Here is a 17,040-nt window from a genome sequence, read left to right on the forward strand (position 1 = left end):
TGGTTTCCAAAGGACCTGGGTGGATCCAGGAGGAAGCCAGATCTCCAGCTTTCGTGCAGGGGGCAGAAACAGCACAACTGTCTACAGCAGACACTGCAGTCAATTGTTATTATCTATTGCCACCTGCGTCCCCAAGTTCCACATTCTTTTCTTTCTTTCTTTCTTTATTTATTGCCTCCAGTTATCACTGGGGCTTGGTGCCAGTGCTATGAATTTACTGCTTCTGTGACCATTTTTTGTTGTTGTTGTTGTTCTTTACATAGGAGACAGAGAGAAGGTGAGAGGGGAGGGGAAGATAGAAAGGCAACTGCAGACCTGCTTTACCACTTGTGAAGCAACCCCCCCCCCCACCCCTCTGCAGGTGGAGAGCCCGGGGCTGGAACTGGGATCCTTGTGCCAGTCTTTGTGTTTCAACCACGTGCACTTAACCTGGTGTGCTAGTACCCAGCCCCCCCCCCCCAAGTTCTACATTCTTTAGGCTCAGATAATATTTGCAGTGCTTGCTAATTCTCCAACAAGAAGACTGTGAGCCCTGAAGCCAGCCCCAACGGCAGATGGGACAGCCGCACATCAGGGATGAGAAGAGAGAAGGGAGTGGAGGTTACATTGCTGTCCAAGTACCATTCTGTTGCCTCAGTGCCCTCCCTCCACATTCTATGTAATTTTTGTTATTTTATTTAATAAGGGCAGAGAGAAGCCAAGAAGGAAAAGAAAGGTAGAGGGGGAGAGAAAGAGACACATCTGCAAACCCGCTTCACTGCTCCTGAGGTGTACCCCTCTGCAGGTGGGGAGCGGGGGTTAGGGGGCAGCTCAAACCCTGGTTCTTGCACATGGTAATATGTGTGTTCAAGCAGGTACACCACCACCTGGCCCCTTGCCTGCATACCCTTTTGCAAAAGAATACACACCTTACTTCAAACCCTTATCTCTTGCCTTGACAATTTTTAAAAATATTTATTTATTTATTCCCTTTTTGTTGCCCTTGTTGTTTTATTGTTGTGGTTATTATTGTTGTTGTTATTGATGGTGTCGTTGTTGGATAGGACACAGAGAAATAGAGAGAGAAGGGGAAGACAGAGAAGGGGAGAGAAAGACACTTGCAGACCTGCTTCACCGCCTGTGAAGTGACCCCCCCTGCAGGTGGGGAGCCGGGGATTCGAACCCAGAACCTTACACCCGTCCTTGCGCTTTGTGCCACGTGCGCCTAACCCGCTGCACTACTGCCTGACTCCCGCCTTGACAATTTTTAAAGTCTTTCTTTAACATTTTTTTACTATAGTTATTGGACAGAGACAGCCAGAAATCGAGAGAGAAAGGGAAGATAGAGGAGAGAGACAGAGAGACACCTGCATCCCTGCTTCATTGCTCACAACGCTTTCCCCTTGCAGGTGGGGACTGGGGGCTTGAACCTGGGTCCTTGTGCATTGTAACATGTGTGCTCAACCAAGTGCACTACCACCTGGCCCCTTGACAATTCATTTTAATTGGCTGTTACTTACAGCACCTCAGACCCCTCCCTGCTGACCCCTTAGCTCCTGTCCCTCTACTCCTCCCCCCTCTACTCCTCCCCCCCTCTACTCCTCCCCGCACCTGTATAAATACTGGGTGGGATGTGGGTTGGAGTAAGGTCTGGTGCTCACTGCAGGTCAGGATGTCCCTTCCTGCAAAGCTAATGTGACACTGGCTTTCTGCTTTAACAAGTTGACTTCTTTCCAGGAGAGAGGTTTGGGGGGCCCTCTGTAGGGCTGAGCTGGGCTGTGGGTCCCTCCCTACCATCTGCTGTCCTATCTGAGACTCAGTTTCCCCATCTGCAGGAGAGGAGGTCAGGAGAACTTTTTGTGAAGCCATTGGTATGGGGAGAGGGGTGTGAATGGGGAGAAAAGATTCACAGGTTCTGAGGTCTGTGACACACCCCAAGACCCATCTGAGGACCTGGGCTAAGGCTTTTGTTCCAACCTTGTGGGCTCATCCCCAGTCCCAGACTGAGTGTGGAGACACCTTTCATTCCTTTGGGCTTTCTTTTTTTTTTAAAAAAAAAAAAACAACAAACCTTCATTGGTTCCAGGCACTGCAAAGGTTTATATATTTTATTGAAGAGGAAAGAAAAAAAGAAAAGAAAAGAAATGCGACATAGAGGGCCCTGCAGCGGCAGCGCTACCCTCTCAGCTGCTGACACTTGCCTCTTTGTTGCCGCCTCCAATGAAGGGAGAGCTTCCGGTTGCCATGGGAACCGGCCAGGCGCGGGCGGGGCGGGGGCGGGGGAGGAGGATGAGAGCTGCCAATCAGCAGGGAGGCGGTGGGTTGGCTGCAAAGGCGGGTGGGATGGGCAGATGGGCGGGGGAGATGCAGGTTTAGGGCCTGTTTAGGGGTGATGAGTGGGGCACTGGTCCTCTGGACAGGGACCCCGTTTGCATTAATATGCATGCAGACCCCAACTCCCCAGGAGATGGGGAGCAGCCTGGTGGAGGGCGCATGCCCCAGGCACCCCACCCTGCAGAATTCTGCAGATGCCAGCTAACCCACCATCTCTGATTACACTGTCACCTCCCCAGCTTCCTCACAGATGACAAACTCCTTCCAAATGTGTGAGTCCAAATGCCAGGGGACAGGGAGGGGAGGGGAGGAGAGCCTTGGCTGGTTCCCAACATAGAGAGACCCACCAGGCTGCCCGGAAGAGCCAGGAGGTGACCTACCTTCCTGGGTCCTGTCCTGTGAGCTCTGCCTGACTCCAGGGTGGAGGAAGAGCTCTGGGGACAGGGGAGACATCTCAGGGCAAAAAATGGTGTCCCAGCAGCCCCCACAGTGAGAGAGAGAGAGTGAGAGAGCAAGAAGACAGCCCAGGGCCTCAACTGTCAGACCAAGGGATCCCTCAAGAAGGACCCAGCTCCCTTGACTGGGAGTGGGCAGCTGAGACCTACTATGTGCATGATTTCTCTGGCCTATGACTATGTGCTCATCTTTTCTTTCAAGGACCTTTTGAGGTGAGGCCTCTGATCCCCATTTTGCTATTATTTTTTTATATTGTCTTTAATTATTTATTGAATGGAGACAGCCAGAAATTGAGAGGGAAGGAAGAGATAGACAGGAAGAGAGACACCTGTAACCCTGCTTCAACACTCACAAAGCTTTCCCCCTGCAGGTGGGGACTGGGGGCTGAAACCTGGGTCCTTGTGCTTTAAACTGTGTGCTCAAGACTAGGTGCGCCGTCACCCGGCCCCTATTATCCTGGTTTTGCAGTTAAACAGACTCAGATGAGGAAGTCAGTCTTCTAAGGTTACACAGCTGGAATATCAAAGAGCCCCACCTGGGCAGTGGGGGGGGGCGGATGGAGAGAGGTGTGTGTGTGTGTGTGTGTGTGTGTCGGGGGGCTGGGGTGGTACAGATAGGCCAGGGGGTGCAGTAGAGCTGGGTGACATGCAACCTCGTTGGCTTCTGCTGTAGAGAAACCCTAGCAGCTTTTGGAGGGTTTAAGGTTGTAAGAGAGAGAGAGGGCGATAGAAGAGACACCTGCAGCTCTGCTCCTCTGCTCATGAAGCTTCCTCCTGCAGGTGGGGACTGCAGGCTTGATCCTTAGTTCATGGTAGTGTGTGCGCTCTACCGGGTAAGACATCACCTTGCTTTTACCCAGTGTTGCCTGACCCTTGGCTACACCTGTCACTCACATCCCCTCGGATTACTTTTCCTGTGGGGTAAACCAAGTGATTCCCCCACCTTATTAAACGCAGGACCCAGGATAAGTAATGTTCTCCAGACCAAAAGAAATAATCAGAACAGGAACCTCTCCTGTGCCTTTTTAGACAGACAAGCTTTTTTCCAAGAACTGTTGGGTGGATGAAGTTTGAACTAGGAAAAAGGATATTATATATACCTGCATATCACTTGCTAAGCTTGTGACAGCCCTAAGACATAACCCAGATAAGTTCTTGGTTGTTAAACAGATCATTCTGCTTTATATCTTAATGCTTTTCAGCCACTAAGTTGCAGATGCTACTATGACACCAACCTGACTTCCCTGGGCAGACGACCTCACCAAATGTGTCCTGGAGCCTCACCTCCCCAGAGCTCTACCCCACTAGGGAAGGGTAGAAACAGGCTGGGAGTATGATCTGCCTACCAACACCCATGTCCAACCAGAAAAGCAATTACAGAAGTCAGACTTCCTGCCTTTTGCACCCCATAAATATCTTTGGTTCATACTCCCAGAGGGACAAAGAACAGAGGAAGAGACATGGAACTCTGGTGGTGGGAACTGTGTGGAATTGTACCTTTCTCCCTCTCTCTCTTTTTATCCCAGAGCGCTGTTCAGCTCTGGTTTATGGTGGTACAGGGGATTAAACCTGGGATTTTGGAGCCTCAGGCATGAGAGTCTGTTTGCATAACCATTATGCTATCTACCCTCCGCCCTGAATTATGCCTTTCTCAACCCATAGACTCGTCGATCATAACTGAACCAATAAAAAGAAAAAGAAAGAAGAAGAAAAAAGATCCCTTGAACCCAAAAGGGCTTATGATCCCAGAAGTTCCTTTCCCATGAGCCCCTACAGGATAGGGTGATCTTGTCACCATCCTAGCGCGCACACACACACACACACACACACACACACACACACACACACACACACAGCCAAATCTTGGAGGCTTCTCTGAGCAGCCCAGGCAGGTTCTAGCTTACCCCCAGGAGGCACCCTGGAAGCTGATTATTTAGATGAACTCCCCAAGGCTCTATTTAACACTTCCAGGGTGGCTGAGAAGTATGTGCTAATAACTACCACCCACAGGGAGTTGAGTTTAAAGTTTTAGAACCCCCAGGCAACCACCCACTTTTTTTTTTTGACTCTGGAAAAGCTGAGACTGAGTGATTGGTACAGGCCCTCACCCCCCCCCACCCCACCCCCACACTGGTCCTCACAACTGTCAGGACAAGGATTTGAATCCAGGGCACCAGGGTAGCAGGACACAGAGAGCACTTATCCAAGGTGCCTGTGACAGTTTCAGCTGTGGCTCCCCCAGGACGCCAAGCCACACCCTGGGTCAGCAAGGAGGCTTCCAGCCAGGCCCCTGCACCCGGCCCAGCCCCCGTGCCCTGGCTGTGGACCCCTTCATGTTGCTCCAGCTGTCAGCTGTCGTCTGCCCACACACTGGCAGCACAGGGACTGGCTCTCCCCAGGACTTATGGCTCCCAGCATCTGGGACTCAACACACTGCACCTCTTTCCTCAAAGCTGTGCACCCTAAGATTAGCTGGCTTAGGGTCCCTCCAATCAGAGTGGAGGAAGCTAAACCCCCTCCCCCCCCCAAGAAAGCAAGCCAGAATCAGAACAGAACCCATGTTTGCAGTGTTTAGACAGTGAGTTGTAGGAGAGAGGGCTGGGCGACCCACCGCATCAGGGGTCTGCAAAGACTTTCCTGCTAGAGGCTCTGACCTCCCAGGTGAGATCCCTGGCACCACCATACGCCAGAGCTGAGCGGTGTCCTGGTGTCTGTCTGTGTCTCTCTCTGTATTTCCCTCATTAAAATAAATATTTTTTAAAAAGAGCTGTGAGAGAGTATAAATCTTTCACACACACGCACACGCACACACCAAATACGGCAAGTTTTTTTTTTCACTCATTCCCAGGTGAGTGCACCAGGCAGCATGGAGAGGGCTTTTGAGATTATGTCTTTGAGAAGGAGGATCTGATCTGTGGGGAAGGGCAGACCTTAAGTCCACATGCCTCTAGTTCTACCCCTTTGCCCTCACCCCCCCCCCCCCCGTGTGTGTGTGTGGCGGGGGGAGGCAGCTAAGCATTGCCAACCAGCACCCAGGGGTGTGGAAGCTACACTGTCCACAGGAGACAGAACACGCCCCAGGCCAGCCCGGCTCCTGCTCATAGCCCTTGGTTCTGCTTCCCAGCCTGGGCTCTGTCTCCTCTCTCTCTCTCTCTCTCTCTCTCTCTCTCTCTGCATCCCAAAGCAGCACACAGTGACAGCAACCTCAAGACCAGTGAGCATGCTCCCTGCTGAGTCCCAGAGCCCTGCCTGGTGCCCAGGGAGCCACAGATGCTCAGAAAACATGAAGCCGTGGAGCAGAAAGCATCTCATTGGCTCTGACATAGCACCCACCTGCCAACCGTCAGGTGATGCAGAATGGGAGCCAGGGCCTTGGGGAGGTGGTTACCTCTGTGGGGTTGGGGAGGTGAAGAGCCATGGTAAGACCAGGATTCCAGGTCACCTCTGTCCAACCTCAGGGCCTGTCTGGGAGCCCCTACCCCTCCAAATCCTCCCGCCAGATTCCCTGGTGAAGGCCTCCCTGCCACACTTTGGGGCTTGAACTCGAGCACGTATAGCTTTGGGGGGAGTGATGGGGAAGGAAGGGTTAATCCTGCTGGATATGGACAGAGTGGGGGGGGGGACAGACAGACATTGCATCTGGAGGAACTATCTGCTGGGCTGACCCCCTCCTCTCCCCACCGCCTTGCTGGCACTGGCTTAATTTGGAATCATTAAACGAGAATAAAAATTAATTGGATTTATTTGGGAGACCATTAAAAAGGTTCCCGTCTGGCCTGGAGGAATAAATCACAAATGGGCCTCTCTCCCAGTGGTGAGAGTGCTCTCTAGAATTGGATGTGTTTATAAAACGGACAATTTCCGCACGCAGGCTAGATTTGAAGTGCCTTCCCGGAGTCCTGTTCCCTGCACCCCACCACTTCCCCATCAGGAACCAGCAAGGCCATTGCGGGGAGCACTCCACATGCATGCAGTATACCTGTTTAAGCATGTAATTGTGCACTGGGCTTCACATGATGTGTGATAGTGTGCTTCTCTGGGCAATATTTTTTGGGGGAGGAATGAATAGTTTATAGTCAATAGTGAGTACGGTAGTTGGTCCACGTGTAAAATTTCTCTGTTTTCTGCAAATTTCTCTGTTTTCTCACCCCCAGCCTACGTCCTCCTGCATCATCAGACACCAGGACCTGAAAGCTCCCCAGAGCCCTTTACTTTGGTGCAACCCACCAAACTCAGGCCAAGTTCTGTTTTGTGTTTTCCCCTTCTGTTCTTATTTCTCAACTTCTGTCCATGAGTGAGATCATCCCCATATTCATCCTTCTCTTTCCGGCTGAGCTCACTTCACACGATTCCTTCAAACTCCATTCAAGAGGAGGTAACGATAAAAAATTCACCATTTTTAATAGCTGAGTAGTATATTTTCTTCACACCTGTTCATAAATAATTGCTTTGTTCTTTTTTAAAGTACTGTTGTCTGTTTTAAACTATATTTATTTATTTATTTTATTTATTGGATAGAGACACAGAGGAAGGGGAGATAAAGAAGGAGAGAGAGACACCTGCAGACCTAAGTCACCACTATCAAAAATTTCCCCCTGCAGGTGGGGACCGAGGGATTGAACCTGGGCCCTTGTGCACTGGAACGTGTGAGCTCAGCCAAGTACACCACCTGGACCTTTGTCCTTCTTTAAAATTGTACTTTATATGATTCTTTCACGATTCATTTAGGTGATTTCTAAATTTTTGTTTGTTTGTTTTGTTCACCCAACCTTGTATAAACACAGTTTCATTGCTCTGGGTTGAGTTTTTTTCAGATACACAGATAGACAGACAGACAGAGAGGGGGAGACACACCACAGCACCGAGGTCTCCTCTAGTGTCTCAGGACTGTGTGGTGCCGGGCCTCGAACCTGGGTCACGTGCAAGGCAAGGCACACGCCCTCCCCAGGGAGCCGTTCTGCTAGTCAGGCAGTCTCCTCTGAAAGGGCACTTGGGTGGTGGGAACCCTCTGCCTGGCCTTGCTGAGGCCCAGAAGCAAAGGGCCATGGTGCTCTGCACAGACAGGGCGGGGGAGCTGCCAAGTCAACACTGAGCTGCCGTTTGGGGGGTCCTGGGAGTGTGGACTTGTGATTTCATCTGGAAACTGCACCTTTATAACATGGAGTGCTGCGAGTTCCCTGCGCCTCATCACTATTTTGCTTTTATTTTCTGCCATCAGCGTTTTCACTGGGGCTCTGTGTCTACACGACAAATCCACCACTCCTGACAGCCATTTTTATCGTTATCATCATTATTATTATTTGATAGGATGGAGAAAAATTGAGAGGGGAGGGGAAGATACAGAAGGGGAGAGAAAGGGGCCAGGTGGTGGCATGCCTGGTTAAGCACACACATTACGGTGTGCAAGGACCCAGGTTCAAGTCCCTGGTCCCCACCTGAGGAAGGGAAGCTTCATGAGTGATGAAGCAGGGCTGCAGGTGTCTCTCTGTCTCTTTCCATCTCCATCTCTCCCCTGTCCTCTCAGTTTCTCTCTGTCTCTGTTCAAAACTAAATCAATAATAAAAAGTACAAAAAAGAGAGCTAGAGAGAGAGAGATAGATACAGACCTGCTTTACCACTTCCCCCTGCAGGAGGGGGCTGGGGGCTTGAACATGGGTCCTTGTACATGGTGGGCACTTAATCAGGTACACCACTGCCTGACCCCCATCCAGTTATCATTACTTTTAAAAAATATTTATTTATTCCATTTTTTCATCCTTGTCTTTTTTTTTTATTGTAGTTATTTTTGTTGGTATTGATGTTGTCGTTGCTGGATAGGATAGAGAGAAATGGAGAGAGGAGAGGAAGACAGAGAGGGGGAGAGAAAGACAGACACCTGCAGACCTGCTTCACCGCTTGAGAGACGACGTCCCTGCAGATGGGGAGCCGGGTCTTGAACCCGGATCCTTATGCTTGGTCCTTGTGCTTTGCGCCCCGTGCGCCTAACCCGCTGTGCTACCGCCTGACTCCCTATCATTACTTTTAAAGATTTTATTTATTTACTAGTGAGAGAGCAGAGGTGAGAGAAGAAGAGAATCAGCTATCACCCCAGTCCATGCACGACTGGGAATCAAACTCAGGACATCGTGCCTGACAGCACCACACTTCAACCACTGCACCACTTCTGATGGTTCTGCTTTGACGTTTTCTGCTTTAAGGCAGCTCAGGCGACACCCACTCTGTAACAGGGGATCTAACACGTCTATTCATTTTGCAAACAAATCCATCCCGAAGTGCCCACAGAGGAGTGAGTGGCGAGGGCGGTCCCCCAATTACTCTGTGTAGAGAGACCACATGCTCCCCTCATGCCACCACGCTTGGCACAGTCACCGCAGAGTCTGGTGATCTAGTGGCTGGGACAGACATGGCTATTTCTCTCCAGCCTCCCATGACTGATGGTGGGTGGGTGGGTGGAGGGGGGCTCCACACGGGTCACTGTCACCTGGTGGACCTCCGGGGCTGGGCTGGACTGGGGGACGGGGGGAAAGATACTGATTCAGCTCTGGGTCCCAGCCCTGTCCAGTGCCAACCACGAGACTGGAGGAATTCTCTGACCTTTCTCAGATGCTAAAATGATGGCATTGGGGCACCTGGTTGAGCGTACACGTTACAACATGCAGGGGCCTGGGTTTACGTCCCCAGTCCCCACCTGCAGGAGTGGAAGGGCAGTGCTGCAGGTGTCTCTCTTTCTTTCTCCCACTCCCTCCCTCCTCTCTCAATTTCTCTGTCTCTCTCAAGTTAAAAAATTGAACTGATCTCTTTTTTCAAAGAATGGCAGTGGTTTCTCAGGGGGCCAGAGGTGAAAAGTTGCACAGTGGAGTCAGAGCCCAGAGTAGGGAGCTGTTTCCTCCACAGGTTGTCAATGTCCCCTGCCCACTGATGACCTCTCTTCCCAGGATGTCTTCCTTCTGGAAGGGGAGAATCTAATTAGCGTGGGGCCGGCTGGTCTGGCCGGTGAGTCATCGCATCATCAGCCCTGGCAGCTGCATCCTAGGGTGGGGCCAGTGTGTCTGTCACCTGGCAGAGGTGTGGAGGGGACAGCGCGAGGAGCACAGGCCTGGGTGAAAATGCCTGTCCCCTTGGCGCACCAGCTTCCCCAGAGTGACAGAGAACTTGACACTGGCCACTGGGTTCTGTCACAGGGCTGTAGTAACATTGCAAGATGTGCAGGAGGGGGCCAAACTCTTGACTTAACCCAATGGTTAACTCTTGGCTTAACTCATGGTGTTTAGTTCTGGGTCCTTCCTTCCTTCCTTCCTTCCTTCCTTCCTTCCTTCCTTCCTTCCTTCCTTCTTTCCTTCCTTCCTTCCATCCTTCCTTTCTCTCTCTCTCTCTCTCTCTCTCTCTCTCTCTCTCTCTCTTTTCCAGAGCACTACTCAGCTCTGCTTTATGGTGGTGGTGGTGGTAGGATTGAACCCGGGAGTCACAGGCATGAGAGTTTCTTTGCATAACCATTATGCTATCTACCCCTACCCCACCCCACCCCACCCCCTTTTTAATTTTGGGAGGTTAATGATTGACAGGACAGTTGTTGGCACAAGGGTACAATTTCTTTTTTTTAAATATTTATTTATTTAGTCCCTTTTGTTGCCCTTATTTTTACTGTTGTAGTTATTATTGTTGTTACTGAGAGGAGAGCGAGAAATGGAGAGAGGAGGGGGAGACAGAGAGGGGAAGAGACACCTGTTCACCGCTTGTGAACTGACTCCCCTGCAGGTGGGGAGCTGGGGGATCAAACTGGAATCCTTATGCCGGTCACTGTGCTTTGCACCACCTGCTCTTAACCCGCTGCGCTACTGCCCAACTCCCAAGGGTACAATTTCTTATCTCCCCATGATAGGTGTCTGCAAAACACTCTCACACCCAGTTTAGTTCCTGTTTCACCGTCAGGCAGTAAGATCGAAGGCTCCCCCACTCTCCTCAGAGTCCTTTGCTTTGGTGCAACACACCAAACCCAGTCCAAGTTGTACGTTGTTTCCCTCTTCCTGTTCTTGTTCGAGTTCTGTCCATGAGTGAGATCCTCCCATATTCCTCCTTCTCTTTCTAGATTATCTCACTTCACAGGATTCCTTCAAGCTCCATCCTAGAGAAGGTGAAGAAGGTGAATTCACTATTCTATTATTATTATCATTATTATTTCTTTAATGGGGGGATTAATGTTTTACAGTCAACAGTAAATATAAGAACTGCTGCAGAATACACCGTTTTTCATAGCTGGGTAGTATTCCACTGTGTATATAGACCACAACTTGCTCAGCCACTCATCTGTTGTTGGACACCTGGGTTGCTTCCAGGTTTGGCTACTACAAATTGTGTTGCTATGGACATAGCTATACACAAATATTTTTGGATGGATGTGTTTGGTTCCTTAGGATATATCCCCAAGAGAGGAATTGCAGGGTCATAAGGCAGGTCTATTTCTAGCCTTCTGAGAGTCCTCCAGACTGCTCTCCACAGGGGTAGGACCTGCTTTGTCTGCGAACTGACCACTCGTCTGCCGGTGGCGCTGGCATCCTTCCTGTTTCCTTTGAGAACACCTTTCCCTACTCCTCTAGCCAAGCGCTCAGTTTCTGAAGACCTATTCTGAAACCACATCCTGGGAGATTTTCTCTGATGCCCCTGGATAGAAACGATTGTCCTTAATTTCTTTTTCCACTTCCTCCCTGTCTCAGGACACTTGTCCCCTGCAGTGACACACCTGCCTCTCCTCCTCACAGTGTCCACCTCTACACCTGACTGTCATGCCCACAGCAGAAATTGGCACATCAGGGCAGAGATGCCTAGGAAGGGGCAGTTCATCTTGAGCCTAGGATGTGTGCATTCTGCCTGGCTTCAGTGCTGCCTGGGTGGGTGGCACTGTGACACCAGGCAGTGACAGATGCTGTGTGAATGCAGGTGCTGCCTGGCCTCTGAGCTGGGAGGCCAGTGACTGGGGTAGGTGGGAGAGGACAAAGAAGCAGGCCAGGGTGCTCAGGGGCCACTCCTGGGTCTCCTCTCCTCTCCCCTCATGTCCAGCTAAAGAAATAATCATACTCTTATCTACCATCTGAAGAAGATGGGTCCTGAAATTGGTGCAACTCAGAAAGTTTCTACTGATGGCCGCAGAATGCAAGTTCGGACCTACAGAGATGCAGAGGTCACACAGGCTCCGATGCTGAATATGGGCCCCAGATCAAATTGATGGGGTTTACAGTCAACAATATTTATACACTTTTCCCCATGTTTGGGAGCTACTCTCTTCCCTGATCCAGCTTCCTAGGCCCTTTTCCAGCCATGACATCATCTCCCCAGACAATAATAATCTGGGCCCGCCTGCATATCAGAGACCAGGCTCAGGCAAAAACTAATAAAGTCATGGGCCCTTTAGAATATACCTAAAATAGACCTACTAGCTATTTCCAAAACGGAGACCCCAAATCTTCATCTGCAATATTCCAGCCTTTAGGTTCATGATTAATCAACAATTTCTATGGCTTTATATGTTAACTCCTTTTCAGCCACCAGGTTCCAGATGCCACCATGATGCCAACTGGACTTCCCTGGGCAGACGACCCCACCAATATGTCCTGGAACTCCACTTCCTCAGAGCTCTGCCCTACTAGGGAAAGAAAGAGACAGGCTGGGAGTATGGATCAACCTGTCAACGCCCATGTTCAGCAGGGAAGCAATTACAGAAGCCAGACCTTCCACCTTCTGCAACCCTCAATGACCCTAGGTCCATACTCCCAGAAGGTTAAACAATAGAAAAGCTATTAGGGAAGGGGATGGGATATGGAGTTTTGGTGGCAGGAACTGTACCCCTCTTATCTATGGTCTTGTCAGTGTTTCCATTTTATAAATAAATACATTAAAATAAAAAAATTTAAAAAACCACACACACACACACAAGAAATAATCAAAGACTGAACCTTCACCACAGAGACTACATGTGGACATAGTGTGTGGCAGGCCCACATGCCCACAGAAGCCAGATAATAATGAAAATGATGAAGAGGCCTTAGAGTGAGGTAGTGGGGGTGGTGGGGAGTGTGGACTCATTCTAAATGCAGCTCTTCAGTGGAACAGAAATACAACCCAGCCCTTTGGCCCTTTGATCATCAAACTCGCTGTTTTTTTTTTTTTTTTTTTTTGATGAATGATCAGGAACCAGGTCTTTGGGAGGCAGGCATCTTACCTCATCACACTTCACTATTCTACGCTCCACAGAGAGAAAGCGCGGCCTGTCTCAACTCGGACACAGGGCTTTCATTGTAACTCACAGCTCTGTCATGTACACAAGCTCAAGAGCTGGTTTGAACTTCTCTAGACAGGGCGTGTGCCACCTGTCAGATGTGTGAACATGAAAAGAAAGCTTTCCAGAGAGTCGGGCAGTAGCACAGTGGGTTAAGTGCACGTGGCACAAAGCATAAGGACCGGCGTAAGGATCCAGGTTCGAGCCCCAGCTCCCCACCTGCAGGGGAGTCGCTTCACAGGCGGTGAAGCAGGTCTGCAGGTGTCTGTCTTTCTCTCCCCCTCTCTGACTTCCCCTCCTCTCTCCATTTCTCTCTGTCCTATCCAACAACGACGACATCAACAACAACAACATTAATAACCACCACAACAATAAAAAAAGCAAGGGCAACAAAAGGGAAGATAAATAGAAAAATATAAAAATTAAAGAGAAATCTTTCGCCCAGCGGACTTGGTTACCAAGCTCCAAACACAGTTATAATGAGCAGCTGACTTCACTGGGACTTGGAGCAGTCTCCTCTGCCTCACATCCTCCTCTGACCATCACTGCTCTCAAGATCCTCACTATGCTGACACTCCATCTGCAAATCTTTCTGGTATAAACACAGGCAGGGATGCCATTAAAATACATACACACATCCACACGTACATATATACATATATTTACATGGCTACTGATTTATTGGACATGACAGTAAGAAAAAAGAAGGGAAAGGGAGCTAGGGAGAGAACGAGAGGGAGAAGGAGAAAGGGAGATACCTGCAGCACTGTTTTGTCACTAGTGAAGCTTCTCCCTCATCCCTGTCGATGGGGACTGGGTACTTAAAGCCAGGTCCTTGAACATGGTACTGTGAATGTTCAACCAGGTGTGCCACCCTTTTGTCATTATTATTATTATTATTATTATTATTTATTGCCACCACCAGGGTTATTGCTGGGGCTCCATGCCTGCATGGTGAATCCATGGCTCCTGACAGTCATTGATTCTTTCTTTGTTTTTTTCTTTATTTGTTAAGACTGAGAAGTTGAGAGGGTAAGAGGGAGATAGAGAGGGAGAGAGACAAGGAGATATCTGCAGTGTTTCACTTCTTCATAAACTCTCTCCTCCCTCAGGTGCCAAAGCAAGGGCTTGGACCTGGGTCCTTGCTCATGGTAATGACATGTTTAACTTAACCAGGTGCACCACCAGCTGGCCCCATTTATATTATTTTATTTACTTCATTTTATTCTTTTAGCTAAAGCACTGCTCTTCTCTGCTCTGCTCTGGCTTATGGTGGTGCCAGGGTTTGAAACTGGGACCTCAGAGTCTCAGGCATGAAAGCCTTTTGCAGAATCTTGATGCTGTCTCCCTGACCTTTTAAAAAATTATTTACTTATTTATTCTTATTTCTGGGTCTTCTGCACATGATATCACTGCTCAATAGCCTCCCTTGGACAACTTTGCACGATTTTTAAAAAATTTAATGGGGGGTGGGTGGGGGGAGTAGGTAAGAGAAAGAGAGTGAGTATGGAAACTTATACTTTGTCAAAGCGGAGCCAAATCCCAAAACCCTCTCTGCTTCCAGAATCAGTACCCTTTTCCTGCTGAAGTGATGAGTGGCCACAAACACAGCAGATTCAGGGGCTGGGCAACGGCTCACTTGGTAGAGTGCACACTTTACAGTGCGCAAGGACCTGGGTTCACAAGTGGTGAAACAGTGCTGCAGGTGTCTCTCTCTCTCTCCCTTCCCTCTCAACTTCTCTCTGTCTCTATCCAGAAAAAAAAAAAAAAAAAGATGAACAAGTGAGCTTTCCTAAATAGAACAAGCCGTCTGGGAGGCAATTTGAAAGACTTGGTGTATTTATTGGCATCAATGAGACACAAGTCTGGGCACACAGATTCAGACAGAAAGCCTAGAATGCTCCTCCCACCCCCCAAGGGACAAAGTCAGGGCAATTTAGTGGGAGGGAAGTGGGACATAAAGAAAATGTGAGTTACATGAACTGGTTCAAACTAGTTTTTTTTCTGCACTGGTATGAAAAAAAATTTTTTTTTTGACTTCTGCTTATTTCAAACAGAAAAAGATGAGGAGAGATACCACAGTGCCACCTAGAGCCATGGTACTTCCTGATGGTGTAGGAGTTAGAACTCGGGGCCTCACACACCGTAAGGTGGGACATCTACCAGATGAGCTATCTCTTGGGCCCTCAAACCATTCTTGACCGCCCACTGTTGGTGACTGGTTGTCTAGCATGGTGCCGGGCTAGCATGGGGCTGCCTCTTCCCAGGTGCATATTTTCTGGGTTGGAGAGAATGCACCCAGAGCCAGCCTGGGCTGCTACTCCCTCAGTGACACGAGGGAGATGACTCACGAACTGAGCTCCTGGTGGCAAAGCAATTTGATTCTTTATTGATCAAGGAGCCCAGGATTTAAAGGTTGGACCCAGAAGTGGCAAGTCAGAAATGGAAATGGCTTGACATGGTTTGGAAAGGGGTGGAGAAAGGCAAAAGGGGGCTGAGAAAGGTAACTTCCTTAGCAACTGTTGCCAGGGTTTTAACTGATAGGATAACTAATAACACCCTGCAGGCAGGGAGGGTCTTGAAGGTAGAAAAAAGATAGATCAAAGGAATAGAATGGGTGGGGATCTTTCAGGCAAAACAATAGTTATGTAGATAGATAATAAGGAAGCAGGCCATAGTATCAGGAATGCAGGGTGCTTTGTGAGACAGGGAGTCTGATAAGATGAGGCAAACCTTTGGGGTTACTCCTGTCCCTTCTTGCTCAGCCTCTCAGTAGAGAGAGAGACTGACAGGATAGACGCACTCCTCAGGTCAAGCCCTGCCAGGCTCTACCACATCCTCACAATTTCCCAATAGCGTGGATGGAAAGGGAGGTAGATGGCCAGCTCTGTCCCCTGATTGCAAGTCCATACTCATCAGATCATAAGATCTGCATGACCTCTCAAACCACTGTTTGTTGCCTAGTTTAACACAGGCACATCTGGCCCTGTGTACAAGCCTTTCTCTTGGATTGAAGGTTCCCAGGGGCTGTGATTTCTCTGTTATGGTTTTCTGGCTTCATCCAATTGATTGATTAATTGATTAACTGAACCAGAGCCCCACTCAGTTCTGGCTACTAGTGGTACCAGAGTTCAAATCTGTAACTTCTCATGTGCACATCCTGTGCGCTGCCCTGCCTGGATCCATTTTAAAGATGGTGTCACAGATGTCAACTTTTCACAGATGATTAGGGCTGCCTTGCTCTTCTGCAGAGGCTGTCAGTCCCATTTCACGGAGTAGGAGGACAAAGCCCAGAAAGGAGGGAGGCAGAGCTCCTACCCTCCTGCCTGCTGAGAAGGGAGAGGAGGGCCTGGACAGAGGTGATAACCACTGAGCTGCTGCAGAAGAGGAAGCAGCCTGCCCTGTCTGGAGTCTCCTTTGTCTGAGCGGTTTCCAGGGAAGCCTAATTAATCCCGTTCTCCATGCTAATGTGTTGCTTTTTTCAGACACGGCAGTCGATGCTGCCAGCAATTTCTCTTTGACTTAAGGCTTTGGAAAACAGAAGTCTGATCAAACATGCCTGGATTCTGCTCTGGGCTCCAGTCAAGGAGGAAGGGACGGTCCAGCTAGCTGTGACAGGTGACCCCCCCACTCCCCCACACCCCATCTAATCGCTGCTTCCTCCTTCAACCCCTTTCCAAATGCCATTCTGTGTTGGGGTTCTTTTCTGGCGTATTTCACTGTGTCAACTTGCTTAAACATAAGGATTAAGAGCCAGGCAGCTGCTACAGTTCCATGCACACATAACAATCCCAGTGATAGCAGCAGCCATAATGGTGACCGTGGCCACTGTTTACTTCATCCTGACTGTGTGCAAACATTCAAATATTTTGGGACAGTGGCAGGAGACTCCCTTTGGATATAGATTATGTGCAGAGCCCGGGGAAGTGAATTAGACACAGGACTCAAGGGGAGGAAGACTCATTCAGGAAGGGAAACACAAAACACTGTGACAAGGTTAAA

This window comes from Erinaceus europaeus, chromosome 9 (assembly GCF_950295315.1).
Source record: "Erinaceus europaeus chromosome 9, mEriEur2.1, whole genome shotgun sequence".
Taxonomy (NCBI): Eukaryota; Metazoa; Chordata; class Mammalia; order Eulipotyphla; family Erinaceidae; genus Erinaceus; species Erinaceus europaeus.